This window comes from Schistocerca serialis, chromosome 5 (genome assembly GCF_023864345.2).
Source record: "Schistocerca serialis cubense isolate TAMUIC-IGC-003099 chromosome 5, iqSchSeri2.2, whole genome shotgun sequence".
In the NCBI taxonomy this organism is placed as follows: Eukaryota; Metazoa; Arthropoda; class Insecta; order Orthoptera; family Acrididae; genus Schistocerca; species Schistocerca serialis.
In genome coordinates, this window is record NC_064642.1 from 260581223 (window position 1) to 260589410 (window position 8188).

Sequence of the window (8188 nt, forward strand, 5' to 3'; positions counted from 1 at the left end):
TACACACTGTGCTCTTGTTAAACTGTTATACTAAATGCTTCTGGAAATTAGTTCTTCAAGTAACACTCAACTGTAGACCATTCAGTGTGTAGCATGACCATGTGAGGGAGAATACATTAGTCACAACCATGAATGAATACTCCCCTCTGTTGAGCATTTCCTGAATCTCTGTATTTACATATTTGGCAGAACACACTATACAGGCTTCTTCACATTGCTCAACAATAGCACAATCTTCAAATGAATGCGAATTAAGCATTTGCTTAATTTGGCTCATGATCCAAAAGGGTCCCATCACTTTAAATAATCACTACATGATCTTTTTATGAAGATCTTTTCCCACAGCACCTAAACTGCAGATAGCATCTCCGAACTGTGCTCTTAGTTCAGAAATGCTAGGTATCTTATATTCACTACCCAGATGGTTCTGTATTAATTTGGGCATTTCATTTCCATTACTGCTCACTAGCAGAAGGGCTGTTAAGATCTTTTTAATAGTTTGAGACACTGTGGAGAAATTTTGGAAGACGAATTATCTGTCTTGCTCTTGCCCAAATTCCGCTAGTCATAAATAAAAGGTACCATTTAAGAAAGCACTAGTGGTCTGCTATTACCTGTTGTCTTCATGGAATTAACACATGTGAATACAAAGTGCTGAGAGGTTGTGCAGGAGCAATGTTCTCCATCCCAGCTTCTGCATTATTGGCTAAGGCACATGATCTTCTACCTCATTTCTACCAGTAGTACCCTTGGGTCAATCTTCTGCTGCAAAGGACTCTAATCAATTCAGTCAGTTTCACAGTGATTGCTTCAAAGTTTTTCATACAATGCTTACTGGGATGCTTCTGGGCTATGAGGATTCATCTTCTTTTAGTATTCAGTGGGTCTAATATTCAGGGAATTCCTTTCTTCTTGTCATGGGAGTCCTTCAGCTGTCACCACATCCCACATCTCTGTTTCCAAATGCTTTGATCTCGCCATTCTTCCTAGTCCTCTTCTATTCCTCTTCTCTACATTGATCCTTAGACACCACTTAGCCAACCTTTTCTGGTTTTCCTCTTCTTCTCCTTCCAGGAGGTTGCTACCATAAAAGTGCTCTCTTGGATCATCTGTCTTCTTCCAGTCACTTGATATGCCCTAACCATCCTAGCTGTCATTCTTCTATTCTATATGTAATACTGCAATGGGTATGCGTCCTTTATCTTATTTCCTCATTTATTGCATAGTCAAGTTGGAAAATTTTACATGATCTTCTCAAGTGGTACTTTTCTGAAGCTCTTAGTCTCTTATTATTTCTTTCTGTGATATCCCAACAATCATTCACATAACCTGTTATTGGTTCCACTACTATGAATTTATGTAACTGAATTGTAATCTTTAAACTTATTTTTGAAGACTGAAGTACAGGATTTTTGGATAGCTTCCCTCCCTGCTTGATCCATTGCTGGATACCTCTGTTACATCTTTCAGGGAATTTCCAGAAAAAAAAAATACAATTACCTTGATTTAACATTTTCCCAGGTATATACAGATGTGTATATTATTATTTAGAGGCATGATAGGAAAAAAAAGAATGAGTGATATGGATCTGTAACTACAAATAATTTTCTCACCTCCATTTTTTGTAGATGGATGCCACTTCTGAAACTTACATCCAGTAGAAAATATCCTTTGTGTAACTGATTGATTACAATCATAGCTCAAGGGAGGTCCTGGCTCAGCACAATATTGTAAATCATTGTACATAATTATAAAAAGAATAATTATTGCTTTTTAGTGGTATAATGGTTTTGTAATCTCATAGGTAATATATCTGAGAGTAACGTGTGTCAGTGGAGTATCATGTGTATACCACAGAAATCTAATTACTTGTTACATGGAAACTTAATTGCACATGCTGCATGGATTTTGTTGTTTAATGATACTGCTGGCTGTATTTAACTTACTATTGAAGAATTTTTGTGTACAGGGTAAATTTGTTTTATTTTTTATCATGAACTGAAGAGTTTTACAGTCTTTTTTGTAATAAAATTAACTCTAGATGGCAGCTTGTCATCTGAATTAGATACAGGGGCTCTTTTCCTACCATGAGATACTTTAATCTGTGTTGTTATACATACCTTCTCTTCAGTTCTGTTAAATTTTATCTTTGTTTGTTTTAAGGATCAATTTTTCTCGTGTTCCATAAACTACACATTTCCTAAGCAGATTATGCCATCTTTGGCCACATTTACAAGTTACAGCTACTACAAACTTGTGCTGAAGGAATATATTTAAAGAAAAGTTAAATTTCCATCAACCCCGTCTGACTTCTAAATCTTTTCACCATGTTCCTATCATAACTATTCTCTTCACATCAGTACCAGTCATCATCAGTTTCTCTTAAACACTATTTTTTCTTCCTGATCTGAAACCAACTATTCAATATGTTTTATTCTCAACATTTGATCATCATGGTCAGGTGAACCATTTACATTTAAATGACCTGCATCTACATCTACATCCATACTCTGCAAGCCACCTGACGGTGTGTGGTGGAGGGTACCTCGGTTCTCCTTTCTATTTCAGTCTTGTATTGTTCGTGGAAAGAAAGATTGTCGGTGTGCCTCTGTGTGGGCTCTAATCTCTCTGATTTTATCCTCATGGTCTCTTCATGAGATATACATAGGAGGGAGCAATATACTACTTGACTCCTCGGTGAAGGTATGTTCTCGAAACTTCAACAAAAGCCCGTACGGAGCGTCTCTCTTGCAGAGTCTTCCACTGGAGTTCATCTATCATCTCTGTAATGCTTTTGCGATTACTAAATGATCCTGTAACGAAGCGCACTGCTCTCCGTTGGATATTCTCTATCTCTTCTATCAACCGTATCCCACACCGGTGAGCAGTACTCAAGCAGTGGGCGAACAAGTGTACTGTAACCTACTCCCTTTGTTTTCAGATTACATTTACTTACGATTCTTCCAATGAATCTCAGTCTGGCATCTGCTTTATCGTTGATTAATTTTATATGGTCATTCAATTTTAAATCTCTCCTAATGCTTACTCCCACATAATTTTTGGAATTAACTGCTTCCAGCTACTGACCTGCTATATTGTAGCTAAATGATAAAGGATCTTTCTTTCTATGTATTCACAGCACATAGCACTTGTCTAGATTGAGATTCAATTGCCATTCCCTGCACCATGCGTCAATTCGTTGCAGATCCTCCTGCATTTCAGTACAATTTTCCATTGTTACAACCTCTCGGTATACTACAGTATCATCTGCAAAAAGCCTCAATGAACTTCCGATGTTATCCACAAGGTCATATTCCCCTGCTGCACACCTGAAATCACTCTTACTTCGGAAGACTTCTCTCCATAGAGAATGACAAGCTGCGTTCTGTTATCTAGGAACTCTTCAATCCAATCACACAATTGGTCTGATAGTCCATATGCTCTTACTTTGTTCATTAAACTACTGTGGGGAACTGTATCAAATGCCTTGCCAAAGTCAAGAAACACGGCATCTACCTGGGAACCCATTTCAATGGCCCTCTGAGTCTCATGGACGAATAGCGCGAGCTGGATTTCACACATTCGAAACTCATGCTGATTCCTACAGAGTAGATTTCTAGTATCCAGAAAAGTCATTATACTCGAGCATAATACATGTTCCAAAATTCTACAACTGATTGACGTTAGAGATATAGGTCTATAGTTCTGCACATCTGTTCGACGTCCCTTTTTGAAAACGGGGATGACCTGTGCCCTTTTCCAATCTTTTGGAACGCTATGCTCTTCTAGAGACCTATGGTACACTGCTGCAAGGAGAGGGCAAGTTCCTTTGCGTACTCTGTGTTGTCTAAGAAGACACTGGCTGCTGTGCTTTTACCTTTGACTCTTTGTTGTGAACAGTGCTGTTGTTTTCTGTATCATTTAGGATACATGCAGAGTTATGTTTGTTTCCACACCCCATTTCTGTCCAACACATAAACTGCTGTGTGACTAATTACCCAACATTGACGAGACATTTCTCAGAGACAGGTAGAAACTATGTCATTTTAGAAGTTTAAATTTGTCAATTATTTTGACAGCTCTTGAGTAGTTCACCAGAGATTTGACATTTAGCTCTTACTGTGTCATTCCATGAATAACACACACATTTTTATCCTCTACAATTTCATGTTAACTGGAATTTGCTCCTTTAGATAAGAGCCATGTGTTATACAAATGCTGAAAAGTAACAGATAAAAAATAACTTCAATAAATGATAATTTTTTCCCCTACATGTTTGTATTTTGCCCTGTTCATGGTACACTTCCTGGAGCTTCAATATTGCTTAACATGTTTACTGTCATGATTCTGCTGGCACAAACTCCTGACATCATGTGCCCACTGGCAGCCCCATGTTCCACCATGTTTAATACTGTACCATTGTTATTGTTATTGTTATTATTATTATTATTATTATGGCCTTGACTGGACCACATTTGTTAAGTATACAAAGGTTTATACAAGCAGCTGTTATTCAGTGGTACAAATTAACAATACAGGATTATAATAATTCATTTTTATAGAAAGGGCTTTTAATCTTCTATTTTCCAAATAGTTATTCATTCTTCCAGTTTTTTTCCTATTTGTTTGAGGTCACCCTTCCTGTGGTCATGTTATGAATTTTTGTTTGTTGTGTTATGTGTGTGTGTTTTGGTGTATTTTGGTTTTGTTTGTTTCATTTTTTATGTCATCTAATGTAATTTGAAGTCCTCTCTTGTCTTCCTTAATTTCTGTAACTAATTTAATGTTGCTCTTGCTAATCTATAGTTTTTTTACTACTGTCTTGCACACACTTTTTCTGGTGTTCGGGATCATATATCCAAAGAATGAAGTTTATATTTTCCTGATCATTTGAAGCTATTCTCCAATGTCCGTTTACTTGATACTGTTTCTTTCTTGAGTATTCTTCCAGTTTCTGCTCTATTAAATGTTTCGATGATGACTACAGTACATAATATTGTATTGTGCATTAATTTGTATTGCTTAATCAAGCTGATGCTAGTGATGAGAAATCAGATCTTCTTTGACATTTTGAACTCTGTCTTTTGTAACCTTACATACCATCCAATGATATACTATACTAAACAGAATAGAGCTTGCGGCCACTGGCATACACTTGGTGTTAAGTGTCATCTGCTGTTGTGTTCACTGGCATGGCAGTTAATGTGTTCAGAGCACAGTGGGAGTTACTGCCATCTTAATATTGTTCATTTCAACAAATTATAGGTTGAAGTTTTATTTAGCAAAGCATTTGACTGCTTGAGAAATATGCTTGAAATTTAGTTTATTCACCTTAAATTTATTAAATTATCAATATTCCACTTGATTCATTTCTCAGATCTTTTCAGAAACGTGGCAAGTATTAGTTATGATGTTGATACTGTAGAAGGAATTCTGCGGTACAGCCCTGATTTATTTCTTTGGTAACAGTGAATTATGCTTCTTTCAACTGTTCTTTATGTGGTATGTGGTGGGCTATAGACCTGAGTGAGAAAATTTGTGTGTGTGTGTGTGTACTGTACTTTATTCTTAAAGCTGGCATACAGTCAAGCAGAACCAAAGCAGTGAAATGTAATAAGTTCTTAATGAAACTGCATATTCATTCTAAAAATAACTGTTATGAGAGTTTGTTCTAGTTTAGCCTGCAGTGCAGTGTAAGACATGGCTCTAAAAGGACTGAATGAGTTATTTTGAATGTAGTATTTTCTGCTGTCTGTGCTCAATCACAAAAACAAAATACAGTAGGGATACCATAAAACATCTAGACAAATACTTCTGAATTAGTCACTCGAATAATTCAGCATAATTGTGTTGTTTACCAGGAACTGAATGGAACAACTGAGATGGCCTGCTTAAACTTGTAGGCATTGGTCCAATATCTTCCTTACATGAGTGTTTATATTATGTGTGTCTTTTCAAGTTAGGATGGCAGTTCAAGAACATTCACACACGTAGCTCCTCCACCTGCTAAGCTCCAGGGTCAAGAGATGTATTGTTGCTGACTGTTCTGCACCGTCGCTCCATAGACTATCATGGTGACATGAAATTAACACAGCATTGTTTATTTTCTGCAAAAAAACTGTATGCCATCACCTCTTTGCCTAACATTCCAATTCTGATGAAAAATATTGAAGAAACAAGATACTCACCAGCTCTCTTCAAAGCTAACACTGTATTCTAATGCCTAGATCATAAATGAAGCTTATTTTCCAATGAAAATGGGTGTCCAAAATATTAAGGCGATTTTACGTCTGATGGTTACAATTACAGTTTTCCTGACAAATCATATCTGTTACTGAGAATGTTAACATCTTGTTGCTATTAGATGCTATGTGTTTTATAAATCCCTTCATTTCATTTCATAGTACAAATACAAAAATCCTGAAAGTTATTTGTTGTACAAGTGTATTCATGAAGGAGGCATGCAATGCGTTACAAGTAGCTAAAGTATTTACCATAGAGAGTGAACTTATGCACTGAATGTATGATTGGCTTGTTTTGAACACCTGAAAATGGTTACAAGTTTTTATCAATGGGTAAGGATTAGGACACACACTGACACACCAATCACAAAATAAATTCTGTGTAAGTTTTAGTTGTTTTGCAAACCACTGTTTATTGCTCATTGCTTTCTTTCCTTCTTCTGTACAAGGACGATTGTGTACCTATTTATAGCATCTGAAATAAATACATCTACCTAGTTTGATAAACTATTTTTATAAAGCACAATATCTCTTTATGTTAGTTGCCATATTCCCTAATCCATAAAATATCTTTGGCTTGCTTAAAAAATATACAAATTTCTTTGTACATTAATGCCATTTTCTCATCCTGTGCTTGAAATTTTCATTTAGTTATTAAGTAATGAGGCCTAATATTTGGGGTGCACTGTAGTTTTGTCAGTATTATGTAAAGTTTGCCTGGTTGTACAAAAATATCTTCATTTAAAAAATATCATACATAAGGTACATCATGACTTCCAATATAAAATTCCTGTGCAACAAATATTGGCACAAGTTAACTGCCTAGCACATGACATCAAGAAAAACCAGTAATACAATAATATAAAATCAAACTATATTATTAATTTATGTAAAGACCATATGAAACTGTTATTTATAAAGGAGAGCTATTTTCGTTGGCCGTTAAGCTTTCAGACACGTTTATCATAAACCAATCTGTGTAACACTTTTTGAAATGTATATGACAAATTATATCAGCATGAAGGACGAATTTCGTACAATAGTATAATCTGAAGCACCAGAGGCCTTTGCAAACGAACTGTTGGTATTATGGATGTACGGTGTTAACTCATTTACATACTAAGCACCAAAGATGACTTCCTTGTGTCACTTCAGTCACTGCCAAATATTGTGACATTGTGAAACAGAAGAATTTTTCAGTTATACTAAATGAATTTATTCCAAAAACAGGATGACCATAAAATTGTGACACTTAAAGGTACATTATGTGAAAACAAAATTGTGTGTGTGATGTGACTGATGCTGAAGACAAATACTCCAAACTTGACAATTTTACACACATTCTTTGAGACATCACTGTTTTCTAGCATGGGGAGATGCATTTTAATGCCTTGTTATGTATTTTATATTATAGAGTATTAAACCTTAATTTCTGTATATTTTTTTGTTTGACAATGCCTTCATCTCAATTCAGTCAAGTTGTGGGAAAATATAAAAATTCAGTCAATCATGTTTAATGTGTTTTTTTAATGAACTTTCAGTACAAATTGGACATGAAAATAACAATTTTTGTAGTTTAGTACTAGTGATTGTACGTTATTGTTCCATAATTTTATCTGGTCATGATATTTAAACAAATAATTACTGAAGGAGATGCAATGTTCAGTTTGGTCATACATTCTGTACCGTATTTCTTTCTTCCCAGAAAAAAAAAAGTGTCAGAAGGCATTTCAAATAATATCTTCAAATGCCTGCACATTAAATTAATTTTTACAAACACATTCAATAAAAGAAATGCAGGTCCCTGAATAGAATTTCATTTCACAAACATCCAAGATGCCAAATTGATGTAAAAATATATGGATACAGTTAAATTCTTACAGTAAAATAATATTTTGTCTTTTTATAACTATCTTGGTCAATGTATAAGGGAACTATTGTACAAT